This window comes from Apodemus sylvaticus, chromosome 4 (assembly GCF_947179515.1).
Source record: "Apodemus sylvaticus chromosome 4, mApoSyl1.1, whole genome shotgun sequence".
Lineage (NCBI taxonomy): Eukaryota > Metazoa > Chordata > Mammalia > Rodentia > Muridae > Apodemus > Apodemus sylvaticus.
Genome location: NC_067475.1, coordinates 107,919,289 through 107,940,702, shown reverse-complemented (window position 1 = coordinate 107,940,702; position 21,414 = coordinate 107,919,289). Strand labels below are relative to the sequence as shown.

General features: G+C 36.1%; 1 long non-coding RNA gene across 1 annotated transcript in view; it reads right to left on the bottom strand.

Annotated features, from left to right (window-relative positions):
* LOC127683310 (uncharacterized) overlaps positions 1–17,690 on the bottom strand; it is a 33,177-nt gene extending 15,487 nt beyond the window's left edge. Inside the window, exons 1-2 of the long non-coding RNA XR_007977517.1 lie at positions 17,592–17,690; positions 10,479–10,590 (exon numbers count right to left, since the gene is read on the bottom strand). This is a non-coding gene — a long non-coding RNA (uncharacterized LOC127683310). The remainder of the gene's footprint in view (positions 1–10,478; positions 10,591–17,591) is intronic.
* Between the last annotated feature and the right edge of the window lie 3,724 nt (positions 17,691–21,414).

The following is a 21,414-nucleotide window of genomic DNA, read 5'->3' as shown; positions in this document are numbered from 1 at the left end:
GCTTATCTTATATGTTATATGTAACATGTTACATGCTATATGTTATATGTCATGTGTTATGTTATATGTTTGGCTATATGCTATATGCTATATATTATATATTGTAGATTGTAGATCGCATATCATATACCATATATCATATATCATATATTATATTATACACTATACATTATACATTGTACATTATGCATTATGTGTTATGCATTGTTATATATTATATATGAATATATTCATACATATGAATAAATTATATATTAATGTTGTATATATCAATTTATACACACACATATATATAAAATAGCCCTGATAAAATTACTACATAGAGTACCTGTCTATTTTGTGAAATTAGGTCTTAAAGCAATTAACAGTTATCTCAAAAAACAAAGGGAAAGTGGATCATTTTCTTTGCTGGTACCCTGAGAAATTTCACTGGAGTGCATAAATTCTTTCTAATGTACAGAACTCTCTGCCCAAATGTTCTTCATAAAATAAGGATTAGCCTTTATTAAATATACCTTGTTTTGTGGCTTCCTCAAATAAGTTACAAGGATATTTAAAATAATTTAAGCATGGACAGATTGTTTTCCTAATTTTTTTCCTTGATTCCTTCATTTCTAAATACACCCACAGAAACATACACTGAAATTAGCTACAGGGCAGATTTGAGACCATGGCTTTTTGCCATGTTTGCCTAGGACTTCTAACAACAACTTAAATTCTAGGTCACATGAGCAGCTCTCAGGCTGGAAAAATCACTTGAAGGACTTACAGAACTCACTAAAGCTATGATCCATGATTATAGTTTATTATAAAGAAAAACTCATTAAAATGAGCCCAGGGGAAGAAACACATAGGCAAGTGTCCAGAAGAGATCTTCATGTGAGGAGAGTTCAGTTGTTCTCAGAATGTCTCATCCTCCTTGCAAAGGGGAGTGGCAGTATGAATTGAGCATTCTGAACCCACGCGGACTGGCTCGCACGTGAATTAAAGTTCTGAGGACTTTACCGTGGCAATGTGTTCATGACTGATGGGCTCACTAAACTCAGTCCTGGGTTTCCCACATTCTGGGTGTCTAGCTGATATCATGTTGCCCAAAGGTCTACTATAAATGACCTCATTAGTGATAATATCAGATGTGCTCCAGGAGGCCCACCCTGAATAGCAAAGGTCTGCTTCTCACTTGAGAAACACTAAGATACTCCCGCAAGATGACTCAGTGGCTCAGTACTTTCATTGCAGCCTGACAACATGAGTTCACCTGCTGGAATCCACATGGTGGGAAGCAAGAACCAACTCCTACACTGTAGTGTGCACAGACATGTGCACACTAAATGCATTTAAGTCTTGTATTTTGGAAATTATCATGCATGTAGAACAGGACTTAAAATTTTAAAGGAAATTTTGAAAGAAAATTTTGGATGGAAATGTGAAAAGAAATTCAAAGATATTTAAAAGTTATTTCTCAAGAGTCAGAGACAGACTCCAAATCTTTTCTAAGACAAGAGCAAATTTTTTTTCCTTGCAAAAAAAATTCTCTGGACTTTGTCTAAAGTTCTCTCACAGCCAAAACAATGAGACTGCTCTGGGCATCCACATTCAGTAAAGTGCCCCTATCATTTATTAGTAAATTACCTTATAAATATACAAAACTGTTGCAACTATAAAACTTTGGAAAGTGTTTGGGAAGACTAAGCAAAACAACTAGTCTTTCCAACATTGTCATTGGGACATACACAACATTTTTTATTTTATTTTACTCTTATTTGTATAGGATGATGTAGCATAAATATTATGTAGTGACTGTCTAAATCCCATTCTTCCATAGGCCATTCTTTTCTTATTTTCATAATATTACATCAAGTAAAGCCATACTTTAATATTAGTATGAGCACTATAGACACAAATAACACCTGTTATATCATATTGTCATATGCCAGTAGATGTAACCTGAGAAACAGAATTCAAAAGATCCTGGAGCTGCTAATTGCTAAGTTCCACTGACTACTCTATCACTGAAAATTATTCCAATCAATTTTTGGAAAATCAGGATTGTTGACCACTATGTAGGTCCAGCTATTTGTAGCAACAACAGTGCAGCAAGTGCTTCCCCTTAAACCCATTTCCACCTACACACAGTCAGATTGTTGGGTTACAAAATTACTGAGTCACCTCAAACAATAGACAATATAGCTTTTTTCTTTTTACTGTATTTTTATTAGTTCTTAAGCCCATCAAATAAAACCTCAAGACAGCTCATTAGGTCCTTAGAAATTACATCATAAAGTGTTAAAATTGGCTAAAGAGATGACTCAGCTGCTGAAAGTCTGTTCTGTTCCTATAGAGGTCCTGACTTTGAATCCTAGCCCATAAAAGGTAGCTCAAAGCTACCTGTAACTCCTGATCCAGGACTATCTAAGTCCTGTCGCATTCACAGATACCTTCATTCATGTATGTGCATGACACACATACATACACACACACAATTTAGAAAAATAAGTAAATAATGAATCTTTTAAAATAAACTTTTAAAGTTATATGGTGTTTTATTTGTTGTTAAAGATTTTCCCCTCTAGCCACTGACAATTGCAATCCAGATCCTTAAACTATTATGCTAAGTAAGAAAAATGACAGTGGAATTAGAATGATCACAGAGAGAAAACTGTGTAGAAAGACCAGCTTCCCCTAGCTCATCTACCAAGGTACTGGAGAAAAGTGAACCAATCTGTTTTCTGAGGATTCTTTCTTAGACCCCTCATGTTAGGTGTGAGAACACACACAGGAAGAGGTGGAACTAAACCTTTCTTCTCTTATCTGCCCAATTGTAGAAATGTATTCATACTGCCCATTCTTATTCTCATCCCAGCATTCCTGGGGATTATGTTCCTTTGCCCACTCTAAGATGTAATGGCTCTTGTGTAACTTAGTTGGAGGAAACGTGACTTGGCATTCCCAATCATCTCTGTCTTCTGTTCCAGTCCTTTTATGGTGTTTTCATCTCCTACCATGTGTCTAAAACCCTATCTAGAATGTCTATTCCTGTCTGGACTCATTTATAGTCTCCAGGGACTACTAGCATCAATATTATTTGCCAGCTATGTGCAGGGCCTTTCCTTAGGGAATCTGGCCCATATCTTTGAACAGTCTCTTTCTTGTCAGTGACCAAAATAGTTCTTGCTAGCAATTTGTACTTGAGAGTATGTAAGGGAGACATATCTAAGGTCCAACTTATTTCTTTCATCCCTAATATTTCTCTATTTAAGTAGCCACTTCAAAAAAGCATCCCAGGATATTTATTTTCTACTTCCAATCACCTTTCAAACCTGGAATGATCTGCCAGTAACACACTTCTCAAATTCCCATGGGGAAGGTGTGTACACCTTTTAAATCAACCATTGTCAGTATTCTTAAGCCTAGTCACATGCCCATGCTAGTGACTATCAACACTAGTCTACATTAGCAGTTTGTATAAACTTAAGCAAGGAAATAGTTAATCTTGGTTTCTAACTTGATTGTACTTAGCACAAAGGAATTCACCACTGGGCATATCCTTGAGGTCATTTCCAGAAAATATTAATAGATGTTACTCTAAACATGGATAACACCATGGTATGGACTGAAAGCTCATCCCAAATAAAAAGGGGCAAAGTAGAAAAACAGGTGAGTGGGGTATACCTGGATGTGAGCAAGTAGCTTCAGCATCCTGACGCCATGTCTGCCTTACTATTACGACCTAGACTCTCAAACTAGAAGCCAAAATAAATCCTTCCCACTTGAACTCTTTTAGATATTTTGTTATGGCAACAAGAAAAGCAGCCAATACTAGCAATCATTCTTTTCTACTTATCCTTCATGGGAAGAATGAGTTTACATATTTTCTCTTTTAGAATACTAGATGGAAGTGTTCTGAATTTAGACAGAATATCCATTGGTAGGACACATTCAAACAAAGAAGATGCAGTGAGTTCACATAATGTCTACTAAAAATTCCAGTTTATGGCACTTCTAAGTTCTCCATTGTTGTAATAATTACTAGTAAATAAGTCCTGGTGTGGTTGAATTTTCCGAATAAAAGACACACACAGGTATCCTGCCCAGAGAGCAGCAGAAGGAGAGAAGCCCTGTGGCCATATTCACTGCCTGCCTGGACAGAAAAGGGTCACTAGGTACTGTATCACCCTGAGCTTTAGATCTCTGGTGGTGCAAACCGCCAGGGGTCTGCCTGCACTCAGGAACTGAGCACATAGGCGGTTCATCTGCAAGCCAGTCCTTCGCCGGACCTCTGTCCTAGGTGAGAATCAACAGAGGGAGTGACCCCCACCATACCATCTTCGCTCCATAATAGAGTAGACAGAGAACACCTGGTTGACCTTGACAACCTAAGCATAATATTGTTTGAGGCAAGACTGAGCAGGGCTCCAAAGGCACAAAAGAGGAAGGCAGCATATCAGTAATCTGTGCCAGAGGAAAGTCAGTCATCCAGTGCTGCAGAAATAACCTTAAAGATCCATAGTAGGTTGAAGCACCAGCCAGTGACAATAAGACCATCTAACACCTGGGAGAACTAGATGGCTAAAGGCAAACGTAGGAACCTTACTAACAGAAACCAAGGCATTATGGCAGCATCTGAACCCAATTCTCCAACAATAGCAAGTCCTGGATACCCCAACACACCAGAGAAACAAGATTTGGATTTAAAATCACTGGTCATGATGCTGATACAGGAACACATGAAGCACATACATAAAAAAAATTCAGGAGAAAATGGATCAAAAGTTAGAAGCCCTTACAAGGGAAACACAAAAATCATTGAAAGAAATTCAGGAGAATACAAAAACCAGTAAGGAGGAAATGCAAAAATTACTTAAAGAAATACAGGAGAACTTTCATCAACAGGCAGAAGTCATGAAAGAGGAAACACAAAAATCTCTTAAAGAATTAGAGGAAAACACAAACAAGCAAATGACAGAACTGAGCAAAAACTTCCAGGATCTGAAAACAGAAGTAGAAACAACTAAGAAAGCACAAAGGGAGACAACTTTGGAGATAGAAAACCTTGGGAAGAAATCAGGAACCATAGACGCAAATATCAACAACACAATACAAGAGATAGAAGAAAGAATCTCAGATGCCGAAAATACCATAGAAACCATGGACTCAACAGTTAAAGAAAATGCAAAAAGCTTGTAAACCAAAACATCCAGGAAATCCAGGACACAATGAGAAAGCCAAATCTAAGGATTATAGGCATTGATGAGAGTGAAGATTTACAATTTAAAGGGCCAGCAAATATCTTCAACAAAATTATGGAAGAAAACTTCTCTAACCTAAAGAAAGAGATGCCCATGAATATAAAAGAAGCCTACAGAACTCCAAACAGACTGGGCCAAAACAGAAATAATCAAAACCCCAAATGTACTAAACAAAGAAAGAATACTTAGGGCAGTAAGAGAAAAAGGGCAAGTAACATATAAAGCAAGACCTATCAGAATTACACCAGATTTCTCACCAGAGACCATGAAAGCTAGAAGATCCTGGGCAGAGCTCATGCAGACTCTAAGAGAACACAAATGCCAGCCTAGACTACTATACCCAGCGAAACTCTCAATTACTATAGATGGAGAAACCAAGATATTCCATGACAAAACCAAATTTACACAATATCTTTCCACAAACCCAGCCCTACAAAGGATAATAGGGGAAAACACCATTACAACGAGGGAAACTATATCCTGGAAAAAGCAGGATATTAAGCTTCTTTCACCAAACCCAAAGAAGATAACCACACATGTATAAAATTAAAATCAAAAATGATAGGAAGCAATAACCACTACTCCTTAATATCTTTTAACATCAGTGGACTCAATTCCCCAATAAAAAGACATAGACTAACAGACTGGTTACGTAACCAGGACCCTAAATTTTGCTGCATACAGGAAACACACCTCAGTGTCAAAGACAAAAATTACCTTAGAGCAAAAGGCTGGAAGACAATTCTACAAGCAAATGGTCCCAGGAAACAAGCCGGAGTTGCCATTCTAATATCAGATAAAATTGACTTTCAACCTAATGTCATCAAAAGAGACATGGAAGGTCACTTCTTGCTGGTCAAAGGAAAAATCCAACAAGAAAAACTCTCAATTCTGAACATCTATGCCCCAAATACAAGGGCGCCCTCATTCATAAAAGAAACTTTACTAAAGCTCAAAGCACACATTGCACCCAACACAATAATTGTGGGTGACTTCAACACTCTACTTTCACCAATGGACCGATCAGGAAAACAGAAACTAAACAGGGAGACAGTGAAACTAATTGAAGCTTTGGACCAATTGGAATTAACAGATATATATAGAACTTTTCATCCCAAAGCAAAAGAATATACGTTTTTCTCAGCACCTCATGGTACCTTCTCCAAAATAGATCATATAGTTGGTCACAAGACAGACCTCAACAAATGTAAGAAGATTGAAATAATCCCATGCCTCCTATTAGATCACTATGGAGTAAAAGTGGTCTTTAATAACAATAAAAACAATACAAAGTCCACAAACACATGGAAACTGAACAATACTCTACTCAATGATATTTTGGTCAAGGAAGAAATAAAGAAAGAAATCAAAGATTTCTTAGAATTTAATGAAAATGAAGGCACAACATACACAAATCTATGGGACACAATGAAAGCAGTGCTAAGAGGAAAACTCACAGCTTTGAGTGCCTCCAAAAAGAAATTCGAGAGAGCATACACTAGAAGATTAACAGAATAACTGAAAGTCCTGGAACAAAAAGAAGCTAATTCACTCAGGAGGTGAAGAAAACAGGAAATCATCAAACTCAGGGCTGAAATCAATCAAGTAGAAACCAAGAGTACCATACAAAGAATCAACAAAACCAAAAGCTGGTTCTTTGAAAAAATAAACAAGATAGATAAACCCTTAGCCAGACTAACCAAAGGGCACAGAGAAAGTATCCAAATTAACAAAATTAGAAATGAAAACGGAGATATTACAACAGAAACCGAGGAAATTCAAAAAATCACCAGATCCTGCTACAAAAACCTGTACTCAACACAACTGGAGAATCTGGAGGAAATAGACATTTTCTTAGACAGATACCAATTACCAAAATTAAACCAGGACCAAATAGACCATCTAAACAGACCCATAATCCCTAAAGAAATAGAAAGGGTCATAGATAGGCTTCCGACCAAAAAAAGCACAGGACCAGATGGCTTCAGTGCAGAATTCTATCAGACCTTCAAAGAAGACTTAACACCAATACTCTTCAAACTTTTCCACCAAATAGAAACAGAAGGAACACTACCCAACTCATTCTTCGAAGCGACTATTACTCTGATACCAAAACCACACGAAGATCCAACTAAGAAAGAGAATTTCAGGCCAATTTTCCTTATGAATATTGATGCAAAAATACTAAATAAAATTCTTGCCCACCGAATCCAAGAACACATCAAAACGATCATCCACCATGATCAAGTAGGCTTCATCCCAGGGATGCAGGGATGGTTCAATATAAGGAAATCCATAAATGCTATCCACTACATAAACAAACTCAAAGAAAAAAACCACATGATCATTTCATTAGATGCTGAAAAAGCATTTGACAAAATTCAGCATCCCTTCATGCTAAAAGTCTTGGAAAGGACAGGAATTCAAGGCCCATATCTAAACATAGTAAAAGCAATATACAGCAAACTGGTAGCCAACATCAAACTAAATGGAGAGAAACTTGAAGCAATCCCACTAAAATCAGGGACTAGACAAGGCTGCTCTCTCTCTCCATATCTTTTCAATATAGTTCTTGAAGTCCCAGCTAGAGCAATTAGACAACATAGGGAAGTCAAAGGGATACAAATTGGAAAGGAAGAAGTCAAACTATCACTATTTGCAGATGATATGATCGTGTACATAAGTGACCCTAAAAACTCTACTAGAGAACTCCTAGAGCTGATAAACAACTTCAGCAAAGTGGCTGGCTACAAAATCAATGCAAGCAAATCAGTAGACTTTATATATTCTAAGGACAAGCAGACTGAGAAAGAAATTAGGGAAATGACTCCCTTCACAATAGCTACAAACAGCATAAAGTATCTTTGGGTGACTCTAACCAAACAAGCAAAAGACCTATATGACCAGAACTTCAGATATCGGAAGAAGGAAATGGAAGAAGATCTCAGAAAATGGAAAAATCTTACATGCTCTTGTATTGGCAGGATTAATATAGTTAAAATGGCCATCTTGCCAAAGGCAATCTACAGATTCAATGCTATCCCCATAAAAAGACTCAGCGCAAGAGTATAGTGGAATTCCAGAACAGGGAAGCAGGAAGGGGTAGATGGAGGAACAGGGGGAGGGAAGAGGGCTTATGGGACTTGCAGGGAGTGGGACCCAGAAAAGGGGAATTCATTTGAAATGTAAATAAAAAAATATATCAATAAAAAAGTTAAAAAAAGACACACACACACACACACACACACACACACACACACACACTTCATAATTTAATATGCTTTAACAGCACAATAGCTATGCCAGTGCCCAACCTACAATGTTGATAGGATCTACCTTCTGCTGATAATTCCTAGTTTCTACTTAATTCTGTGTTCGACCTTGACTGCTCTAGACCCAGTTTAGTACCCCTCTAGGCAGTACTCTCCAGAGGAATAATGTCTCTCCTCTCCTTCACTTCTTCCTGCATAGCGGGTCTCTTCCTCTTCCTTCTCCAGGTCCCAAGCCCTAGAAATCCTAAAATTCCTCTTCTGTCTTTCTTCCCCAGCTATTGGCTTCTGGCATCTTTATTTACCAATAAGAACCAACTGGAGGGCAGGTTGGAAACAGTTTAAGGGGAAATAATTAGCATTAGAATACAAGCAGCTAAGTTAGTGTTATAGGCTAAGTTAGTGTTTTCACAATAGGTTTTGGATTATAGTGCATAGAGTTTTTCTTCTCAAAAAGTGTCAATCATATTACATCCATACTCTCAAACAGTTTGCTCACATGGGTATAGCCTTGGGTGGCTCTCAGGAATTTAGGTAAAGGTTCCTGGACCTAATTGGTGACATAAACTATCTTGGTTCATTCTTCTACCAAAAGTGTTTCACTAAGGACGCAAGATAACAAACCTATAATATCTATTCTCAGGAGGTTTGATCTGTTTATCTTATTCCATACCAACTGAACCCATTCAGAAAAACTTTAGCAAACATTGAGCAGCTTCTACTATGTAAGTGAAATTGAGAATAAAAATACATACAGATTTTTTACACCAAAATAATTGACTACATTTTCACAGAATTTCAAAGTTTAATGATGAAGACAGAAGGTAGAAGGCCTACAGAGGAGGAAGAAGGGAGGGCCTAAAGAAGCCAATATTAACTATTGCACAAGACACAGAGTAAAAAGATATTATGAACAATATTACAGAAATCAATTTAGATTTTAAATATATTGGTCATAACCCTAACAATTGAATCAAGAAACAGAAACCTACAGAGTCTCTTAATGATTACTGTTAGAATTTCTGTAAAAAAGCTTTTCCACAAATCAAAAGTAAATAAGCCAAAAGAGAGTAGAAATATGTTTATATGTACTAGTTATTAAGTAAAACTTATTAGTACAATAAATTTTATTAATAATGTTCTTAAGTGAAATAGTAAATGGCTAGCACTATATAGGACAGAAGTGGGTAGGAGCAGTACTACATACATTACATGTTAATGGGTTTATTGCCCTATAGTTATAATGCATATCACACTATTTTATTATTAATAACTTTCACTGTCCACTTTTTATCTTCAATACTTTCTTGTGCTTTGTGGCTTTTATGAAAAAGTAATACGATTTCCACTTGGGTATATATTTATGCCCATCTCTGATAAATTTACAATTTTTACTATGTATTTTGACATTTTTCTGTATAAATAGGCATTCAGAATTTATCGAGAATGATTAAAGGAAAGGTAAATATAAAAAGCCAAGAAGTCAACAACCTGCTTCACTATTTCTAGGTAGGAATTACATCTAAGACTGATGCCTCTTGCTCAGTAAAGGACACTGAGATGAACCACTTTGGAGATGGTTTCAGGAAACAATGTCTGCTTTAGTACATGTGAACAACTATTATACATTATATAGTAGAAGCCTATCAACTATGATTGGTTTGCTCATTCCCTTGGATTGGACAATGAGCTCTCATAGGACCAGGACCTCTATGTAGAAGAAGCACATAAAAGGTGATGTGAGGAGTGCAGAGTGTTCTGCAGGACAGTTACTGGAAACTCATACTACTTCAGAATTCAGTGTTCTGAAAACAGTCAGGAGCATGGTGTGTTGTGCTTCTTATTTAGAAGCACAGGGTGTCAGGTATGCTGTCTGCCAGGCCATGCCTGTGTTTTCTCCTATAGTTACGTTACACATTTACAGAAATGAGGAGGAAGAGCAATCCTTGAGCATACTCACCTTTATGATGCCTGTTCTTGAGTTCCTCAGCAACTTCTGCGAGCTTGGAGATTTCTGGGCAGTTCTCTGCTTTGTAAGCTTCTTACACATTTTTAAGCAACACCATGGAGAACTAGAAGAATAATTTTTCTCAAATGTCGTTTTTATGAAATTCTATGGCATCTATATGATGTTTGTTACCCTTTAAGTAAAAATAATATTAATATGATAAATTAAAATTTGTTTCAATGAAATGTTTGAGGCAATATATTTTAAGTGTACAACTGTGTACATGTATTAATAACTATCTAAAATCCACAGTACTTTATTTTGTATCGGCAGTATCCCAGTGAGGATATTAAAATTGAACTTTTATAGATATTCTAACAAGACTTGAAGATATAACTGTGATAAAATAGCATACTGCAGAATTCACATGTTCAGTCGATTTTGAATTTTATATAAACAACTTCTAGATATGAGTAATTACTCTCTTTAATGAAGTTCAAACTTAACTAAATTCCTAGTAATTTTCAAACTTTTTATCTATTTACTAATAAGATGTACAATAATCAATCAATCCTGTCTAATTTACCCTTCCCACTGAACAAGAGGCATTAATCAATCCTGTACAATGAGTGTACAATGACAACCAATATAAGTGTATTGAAAGATAAATTCAGAACTGAAAAAGAAGAAAGTCACTGAAGAATAACCTAGCTGATAGGGAAATCAGAAGTTTTCCTGTGGATAGACAGTGGACCTGAGATACTAGGAGGTAGGAAAGGAATTAGCCCTCCAAGAGCATTTTAGATGACAATTTTGTATTCAAGATAGAATATGTCCAACTTCAATAGTGCAATGTTGCCTTTCAGGAGTGGTTAGTGTCTGTCCCATTTGGCATTTAACTAAAAACAAAGGAGGAGGCTCAGCACATGATGGGGTCACAGGAGATCCATTTCAGGGTTCATTTTCAAACATTTACTAAAACCAAGGAAATAAAACTTGCTTGGTTGGTCAAGCCATGGCCTTTGCTCCTGCCAGAGAAGTACAGCTTGTGTGAACATTAGAGAAGAATGACACTGCAAAGTCTGCTGGGAGAGCTGCGACCTCCCACTGACTCACCTCTAAAGCTGCCAGACATGAGTGTCACAAATGGCCACGCCCTGAAGTGCCTCTGGCAGGATTAGTGCTCTCAAAATTTTCCAGCTTAGCACTTTGTTATTTATCCCTTTCAAAGTTTCCATATGCTTTAAATATAAAAATAATTTTATTGTATTCATTATTCAGATTTAGAATGTGCTCATTTTTTATCATTATTAAAATAAGAAGAATAGTTCTTCCTCTGATGTATATGTTTACTCCCACATAGTTAGGTCCCTTTAACCATATTATTTGTCTCTATGGTGTCTGCAAAATAAGGTGGGAATGATAGCAACTACACCTTCTTTAGGGATCCTAGGTGAGTTGCCCAATCAATTTTCTGGCAATCTCCATCAGAACTGACTCTTTTGACTTCTTTGTCTGAAGCTAATCTGTGCTGGGAAAAAATGCAAAGTGCATGTTTAACTGACTGAAAAAAAAATCACATTAAAAGTAGTGTAAAATTAGTAATGCTAAATCACATAACAGGCTGCTAATTGGCATACCTAAGTCAACTATAAAATGGCAAATCTGTGTCTAAAGCTTTCACTATTATGACAGTTATTATTTATATTATATGCTGTAAACTTAGTAAGTCACGCACACATAAATGTAGTAATATTTATGCTTTATTTTGTATCTATTTTTCAAATTAAAAAAAAAAGGTACATTCCTTGTCAATCACCACAACCTGTTGGAGAAGTTAGAAAAAAATCTATGTTTTGAATATCTCCAATCATTGTGATTGATAGTTTTGCTGGATATAGTCGTTTGGGGGCTGGAATGTCTGTTCCCTCAGAGCCTGAAGAGTATCTTCCCAGACTCTTCTGCATATCTCCATTTCTTTTCATACCATTTTTAACTTCTAAATAACATTTTTTCTATGAAACTTTAATGTGCATTTCTGCCTGAATTGTTTTAAATTCAAATATTTATAAGATTTATGTATTGCATGGTTTTATAATGATATTGTTAACATGGCCTTTGTTTTCCAGAAAAATGGAGAAACTGAAACCTAAGTGTTTTATCAAAGATTTGGTTTTTGCTTACTCCATGTCATAAAATCCAGAGAATTTTCTGCTTCTTGGGAGAAGCTTCACTTTAAAAATCCTGCCTTTTTTATGTTAATGTCTACACTAATTCTGAGGAAAAAATGAAAAGATAGGTTTCAAAAAGCAAATGTTTATCTCCAAGGTACTAAACTCCAAAATAATTCACACTTCTTTAAAAACATGCATTTTTCGACCCTGCATTGGAAACTGCATCAGAGGAGACTTCTCACCCTCAGATTTCCTAGACTCATAGCAACCCCATTTGTATCTGCAATAGGGAAGATTTAAAACAAAGACTTTTCACGGTTAAAAAAAACAATCCATTAGAAAGTTCAGGTATGTAAAAGAATACCTGTGTGACTTTCTCAATATTCATGCAGGTTCTGCCCACCAGGCTTTGAAATCGCCTTAAATGTAAGGGACATGGACATAAAGTCACACCTCTAGCTAAGGTTCAATTGACATTTGACAGCTACGAGGAGAGAGAAAGTCAATGTTCTCTGTGAGTATAGATCTTTGTTATTATTAAGGGTGGCAATTAAATTTGCTTTTAGCTTATTTTACACATGTATTCAATCTATATGTTTTACTCTTACCCCTACTTCCCTATTGTTGCTGTTAACACTGTTTCTCCTCACAATTCTATCTCTCACATTCAGTTTATGCCCCATTGAGATAATTCAGTGCTGTCTGCATGTCCTTTGGTTTGGAGCTTTCTGTTACAGCTTAATGAGTTCAGCAATGGGAACACAATTAAACACATTATTTCCCACTCTCGTGGAGTGTGTCAATAGATAGTAATAGGTGAGAGGTAATGGGTAGGGACCAACAAGCTACTTCCTCTTTCTTTTTGTTGCTAGTGCTGGTCTTGGGTGTGCTCAGTGCAGATAAGAGCAGTGTTTGTTTGTTTGTTTGTTTAATACAAAATCACACCCCTAGCTAAGGTGCTATTGATATTTTATATCTGGTTGGAGAGGGAAAGTTAGTTTTTCCAAAAAGTGTAATCTCTAAAAAGTCAACACCCAGATAGAAGATCTAAGAAAACAAAGGTAGCACAAATTGGGCTTTCAGGTTTAAAGCACAAGGATGCTGTCTTATTTAGAGTTTATTGCTGTGAAGAATCACCATGACCTTGGCAATTCTTCTAAGAAGGAAACATTTAATTGGGACTGGCTTATAGTTCAGAGGTTTAGCCTGTTATTGTCATCAAAAGAAATTTGGTGGCATGAAGGCAGACACAGAGTTCTACATCTAAATTGGCAGGCAATATGAAATGAGTGAGACACTGGAACTGGTTCAATCATTAGAGACTTCAAAGCCCACCTCCATGGACACACTTCCTCCAAAAAAGACACACTTTCTCCAACAAGACCACATCTCCTAATAGTGATGATCCCTGTGGGTCTATGGAACCAATTTTAATTTGAAACACCACAGATACAAAGTTGGGTGGGTAAAAAAGGTAGGTACATCTGGATGATGTTTGGAAAGAGGAAGGTAAATATGATCAAAACACATCATATGAAATCTTAAAACCCTAATATAATACATTAATAAGCAGGCAGATCAATGGAACAGGATTGAAGATCCAGAAATGAACCCACACACCTATGGCCACTTGATCCTTGACAAAGGGGCTGAAAACATCCAATGAAAAAAAGAAAACCTTTTCAACAAATGGTGCTGGTTCAACTGGAGGTCAGCAGGCAGAAGAATGGGAATTGATCCATCCTTGTCTCCATGTACTAAACTCAACTCCAAATGGATCAAGGACCTCCACATAAAGCCAGACACTCTGAAGCTAATAGAAAAGAAACTGGGGAAGATCCTTGAGGACATCGGTACAGGGGGAAAGTTTCTGAACAGATCACCAATAGCGTATGCTCTAAGATCAAGAATTGACAAATGGGACCTCATAAAATTACAAAGTTTCTGTAAGGCAAAGGACACCATCAAAAGGACAAATCAGCAACCAATGAATTGGGAAAAAATCTTCACCAATCCTACATCAGATAGAGGGATAATATCCAATATTACAAAGAACTCAAGAAGTTAGACCCCAGAAAACCAAATAACCCTATTAAAAATGGGGTACAGAGTTAAACAAAGAATTTTCACCTGAAGAACTTCGGATGGTGGAGAAGCATCTTTAAAAATGCTCAACTTCATTAGTCATCAGGGAAATGCAAATCAAAACAATCCTGAGGTTTCATCTTACACCAGTCAGAATGGCAAAGATTAAAAATTCAGGAGACAGCAGGTGTTGGCGAGGATGTGGAGAAAGAGGAACACTCCTCCACTGCTGGTGGGGTTGCAAATTGGTACAACCACTCTGAAATCAGTCTGGCTGTTCCTCAGAAAACTGGACACTTCACTTCCGGAAGATCCTGCTATACCACTCCTGCACATATACCCAGAGGATTCCCCAGCATGCAATAAGGATACATGTTCCACTATGTTCATAGCAGCCTTATTTATAATAGCCAGAAGCTGGAAAGAACCCAGGTATCCCTCAACAGAAGAATGGATGCAAAAAATGTGGTATATATACACAATGGAGTACTATTCAGTCATTAGAAATAATGAATTCATGAAATTCTTAGGCAAATGGATGCAGCTGGAGAACATCATACTAAGTGAAGTAACCCAGTCTCAAAAGATCAATCATGGTATGCACTCACTGATAAGTGGATATTAACCTAGAAACTTGGAATACCCAAGAAATAATCTACATATTAAATGATGTCCAAAAAGAATGGAGGAGTGGCCCCTGGTTCTGGAAAGACTCAGTGCAACAGTATAGGGGAATACCAGAACAGGGAAGTGGGAAGGAGTATATGGAGGAACAGGGAGAGGGAAGAGGGCTTATGGGACTTGTGGGTATGGGGACCCAGAAAAGGGGAAATCATTTGCAATGTAAATAAAGAACACATCGAATAAAAAAAATTAATTGATACAATTGTGTCTGGTCTACAGAACAACATTTTTATATACCTTTACCAGACATTCTACAACTCTTACATATTTATGGACTCTGCTTCAAAAGGCTTCAACAGCCATCAATGTACTGTTTAGGACTGGGTCCAGAAGCATTGCTTGTTCTCTCCCATGTGGAGAAACTCTTCCCATGCCTCTGTATGCAGTGCATTTCTTTGTAGGGAAAGACTTCTCTGATTGAGACTGAGAGGATCCTTTTCATAATACATATACTGTAACTCATGAAAACATGAGCCTCAAGGTGGAGTGGGATTTTAAATAATAATTTAGAGCTACTAATGATCATCTTCACAGATTGCACAAAGCCCCCCTCTTCAGTAGCATGAAGAGCAATATGAAATGTTCCAGAGCCCAAGTGCTATGATGAGTTCCAGATTCCTGCAGCTTTGTGTAAACAATCCCAGGGAATCTTTCGCTGTCCTCTATTCTGCTGGTAAGAAATACTAAAAGAAAAGAATCTTATCTAAAAGTAAGCTAAGAGGAATGCTTTACAAGACCTCTCTACTTCCCCAAAGGATTTTTCAGATTCATTTCATAATAATACAAGTAGAGAGTATTATTTTGAGAAGAACAGTTTTAAAAGAAAGTTTTGAAACAAAAATTTAACTAGCCATATTCTTGTGGGATGGGACACCAAGAGTCTCACTTAAATTATAGTCCTGAGATTAGAAAAAGCAGATATTTTACAGGAATTTGGAAGGCATATTTCCCCTTCTCCAATTAGGCAACGGAACTTATTGCTAACTATTCCTACCCAATTTCTCTAGGTGTGCAGTCTAATTAGGTGATCTGGAAGCACTTATTTCTGGTTTTACCTGAGGCTTGCATGTCTGCTGGGGTCCAGGTCCACATTATCTTTAAATTGCCATAGCTGGCCATCTCAAATTCTACTTGACTTTGCTGCTATAGAGAATCAATTTCCAAAAGTCCAAGGATACTGAAATGTCTCTCCTGTTTCTATCTGATGCCTTATGTTTAACTGGGATCTCTTCTACAACCCCATGCAGTAACCTGTGTGATTATGTTTCTTTTGCACTGCTAATAAATGCTCACTTGAGCAGAGCAGAATATCTATGATCACTATACTCAAAGAAACCAGAAGTCTTGTCAGATTTTCAAAGCTCTGGAAGGGTTTTTGTTTCTTATGACTCAGCCTCTGCTATTCACAGTGGGTAGAATGGAATCTGTGATATTTAATGTTACATTCTCACTGCCATTTCAACTCAGTTTGAAGAATTAATAGAGAAAGAAATTCAATTCTGACTAACTAGTTTCTTATACACTTGTAACTTGGAAAAATAGCATTTTAGAGCTCTTACTAATCTGTAGAATGGTTTCAAACAAAAAGTAGCACTGAGGTATTAGTGGTTACTTATGCCCAACAGTATTTTACCTGATGGAAGTAAATTATTGTAATTTCAAGTAGCCCATTACTAGTTTCCAGGGTTTTCTTCTCTAAAGCCTATCATTATTAGTATTTAACCTAAGAGAATACTTTAAGGCAGATTTCAAGACACTAATGCATTGAAGGAAATGGTTCTTTTGATATTTACTAAGAATATTTTCAATCATTTGATACTCCAGCAAAGCCTCCTTCAGTATTCTGTAATAGATGGTATGTGGGATAATTCTTGCCACTAGCTCTGCAGATCACCTTTGATAGACTTCCCCACACACAAAATCTATTCATCTAACTTAGTTATATCTTCTTATTCAACTCACAGGCTTTTTGCATGAATTTGCCATGTCATACATCACCTCATGAAGTTTATTGCATCTTTGGACCTATGGAAAAGAATCTGAGACTATGAAATAAACTAGTATGTTTTTAAATTTTGCTTTGTCATTATCAAGTAATATAGGAGGTCCTACATTATAACCATCTGAATAAGTATCTAGTGTATCTTAATATAGCCTAAAGCTGTGAGAGCATATCACTTACCTGGTAAATGAAGCCAAAATATCTCAGCACCATCATGTTGATGTGATGTCAGTTTGCATTGGCTACTTCCTTCATAGTGATGTCTATTCAGTTCAAAACTGAGTTAGAATGATAAGAAGTCATTTCTGCATCATGTAATATAATGATAGTAAAATGTATCAACTATAGAAAAGGTCACTTATAAAACTTCTTGATTGCCTTCATTGGTAAATCCAAAGGAAGCAAACAAACCATGAAATTAATGCTCAACTATTGTTCTGAAGTCTGAAGAGAAATAAGTTGAATGCCTTAAAATGCATCTAATGCAGTACTGTGTGTGATCCCCCTCTGAATCTCATTGGATTCAGCTTTTTTCTCTGAAGTATCCATCAGAGACAACACTTAAAATTGTCAGTTTGGGTTGAAGGAGGTAAATTTAGTGAGAGATTGAGGACACCATTGCTAAGAAATTTTTACTCTAAAGCATGGGGTTGTAATAGAGTGGGTTAAGATTCTTAAGACCAAATTTGTCCATTCATTGTGACAAAAATAAGTAATTATTGTCATGTTTTACATAATATTCTAAATATTGCTTGATTTAGTATCTTGTGTCTTAGGAAACTCTTATTGATGATGTTGTTATTGTTGCTGGTCTGACTTTTTTTTTAAACCAAGATTGTCTGATGATTTTCCACAATGGTGTGTCATAATAGCGTTATAACAAGAGCAACTCAGTTCAACTGCTGTCTAATATATTTGCCTGCCTGCTGGAACGTTATGCAGACATTAAGGTTCAGCCTAACTCTGTTATGCAAATAGAATTCTTGAACCTGATTCTTAAGGTCATGTCATAGGCAAATCAGATACAAAAACAATACCACCAGTTTGTAGAGAGAATAGCAGTTATGTATCCCCATAGTTTCAGCATTTGTTAAGAGATAAAATGTCTAATGAGAGATTCAGAATTAATGAAGGAAGGGTGGCATTAAAACTGGCCATTATAATTGTCAATACCTCCCAGATTTACAACCCAAATGGTCAGTTCTGGATTCTGTGTTGTCACATAAATAATCAAGTGCTTTTGGTTTTGAGCTGTTTCCAATAGATGGGTAAGAGAGATGTGGAGAACATATTATTTGAAGTCTTCATAAAATCCTCAATTGAGCATTCCCTCCCTGTGATGTGTCTACTCCAATTTTCTGCAATCCTTGTAGCTCACTATAACTCTTCTAGTTAGTCATTTGTTTCTGTCTCATTTTTCTTGCGTTTCTCACTAGCATTGCAGAATATTTAGATTGCCTTTGAATCAATATTCAGAAATTGGTGCTCAGCAACCTTTTGTATTCTGTCAGTGTTTCTGAATCATTCTATGGAAGGGTTGGGATTAATATCGTTTGTTAAGTTTTCTGTATTCAAGTCAAACTAAAGACTGTCTGATTCTTATTTTCTTCTTATCCTGAAAATCAGTCTTCTAAACTGAATCTTAAAGTTCTATTTGTAAATCCAATATAGTTCTTTGTATTTTTAAATTAAAGATATTTAAAAGGAAAATCTTAGAGAAGAGCATGGAGTAAGGATAAGGTAGGCTCCTATGTTTGTTTTGTTTTACTTTTGTACTGGTTGTTGAGACTTAGGTTTCAGCTATGTGTATATGTATACATTTGTATTTTGCATTCCAATTCAAAATACAGTGTCAAGAAGATCATTGCATTAATGTTAAAAACTTTAGCAAAATAATATTTGTTTCTCATTCATTCAGGCCTACTTTTTAATGTATCTTAGTTTCTTTTTCTAATATGAAATAAAATATTCTAAAAAAAAGAACAACTCAAGGGAGAAAGGGTTTGTTTTCACTAACAATTAAGTCCATCATAGTTGGAAATTCAATAAGGCAGGAGCTAGAAACCTCAAGTCATACTGTATAATCAGTCAAAAGCAAAGCAATGCACACATACTGTTTTTATGAAGCTGATCATTCTATGTCTAGAGAATGTCTCTCTCCAGTCAAAATGAATCAAATAAGGTAATGATCCATTACCTCCATAGGCACAGCGGATTCTAGGTTCTGTTATGTTGGTAATTAACAATTACCATGTAGACACCATATTCAATATGTTAGAAATGTAAAAAAAAAAATCATGACATGATGCTTGTAGAAGCATTTCCATTCTAAGTGAATGTGTATGCCTTACCTGAATTTTGAAGAGCAAAATACAGAAAATTCCCAAGGAAGACAAAAATAGCAATAACTTCACATTCTTGTGATTCCTGTTACACACACTCTTCAGTTTTCTGGTCTGAAGTCAGCATGCTGAATTTTAATTATAAATTTTTAGCATGTTAGTCTCTTGGGTATTGTCTTCTCTTTTCTGAATTAATGTAGTTATTGACAAACAATTGAGATACAAATGTCCATTTGATGAAATGGAGAAATAAAAGCTGAAGTATGTTTAAAAAGAGATACTTAGGCTTATACTCCAAATAACTTAAGCAATTTAGAGAAAAGAATTTCTCTAAATATAAACTTCTCCTCTATAAAGCTCTTCCTTTGCCCTAGATTTAAATTTGGTCATAGCAAACCATTCCATAGCACTGAGTACAAACACATTTTAGCATATTATACTTCCACAGAAACATGTCTAGAAAATTTTATGCTGATAGATGCTGATGTTAAAAATATAAATGAGCCAAAAATATTAAGACAATATAGCAAATGTTAGACTATTAGTCTTTTGTTTTCTTTAAACCCAGAATGCAGGGTTCATGTGATATAGTATGTACCTTAAAGCCTAATAGGGAAGTATTTTAAGAGGGAATGTTAAAATACTTGCACATTTATTACACATAGAAAAATTTGAATCCCAGTCAAGCTGAAAAAGATCATCATTCTGCAAACAGACCTGAAACCACTGCTTTTATGGGAGTGCTTTCTTGAAAAGCCCACACATATCTCTCAAATGTGTGAGATCTGTGTTCTGGCTTCTTAGCACATACTTCGCGCAGCAAGTGTTTCATTCCTTCCACAGACCTGTTTAATTGTTGACATTATTCTTCATTTTAGAGTCATTAGGAACTGCTGTACATTCTGGTGTCACTGAAGTATTTCAGAGAACGAGAGCTTCTCTAAACAGAAGCATGTCCAGTCCGAGCTGCTCACACTCTTGCAGTGACCGGAGCTGCTTTTCCATGTTCTGCTCCATGAAGCTGTTTGAGCAACGCAGTGCCAGTGACCAAATCGGTCCATAAAGCCCTGGGAAGCTGCTTGCTTCATTTCTGAGGAATCACAGGACAGCCCCAGCTTCTGAAGTTTGTGCCCTTATTAGGACTTTGATTGAATGACCTGAAGGGAAAAAAAAGCACTCCATTTTATTTTATTTAAGTTTCTGAAAAGATTTGAAATTGCATTTGAGTGTAAGCTAGTTGTAAGTGTGAAGTAGTAATAATAGGAGGGGAATAATGACTAACGACTGGATGGTAAAACAAAAGATTAAAGATAATAATAATAAAAAAGAATTACAAGCATTTCCCTGTAAAAAAATAAAATAAAACCCCAGCTGACTGTTGTTTCTTATTTTATAAGAAAGCTCTCCTTAATGACTATTTTGTTGTGATAAAAGCTATAATACTTTTTATGATCTACACAAGCTGCTTCTATATATTGAAAATATGCATATATCTTCTTGAGAATATTTTTCATAAAAATTATGTAACACTTTTAAACATAACATTCTGTCTTAATTCTTATATCTTCTCTGGTATGACATATTTTTAGACTATTCATGCCAAGAGATAGCAATGGTTACTAATTATAGAAATATATACTTTCAGACTTATCTCAAACATT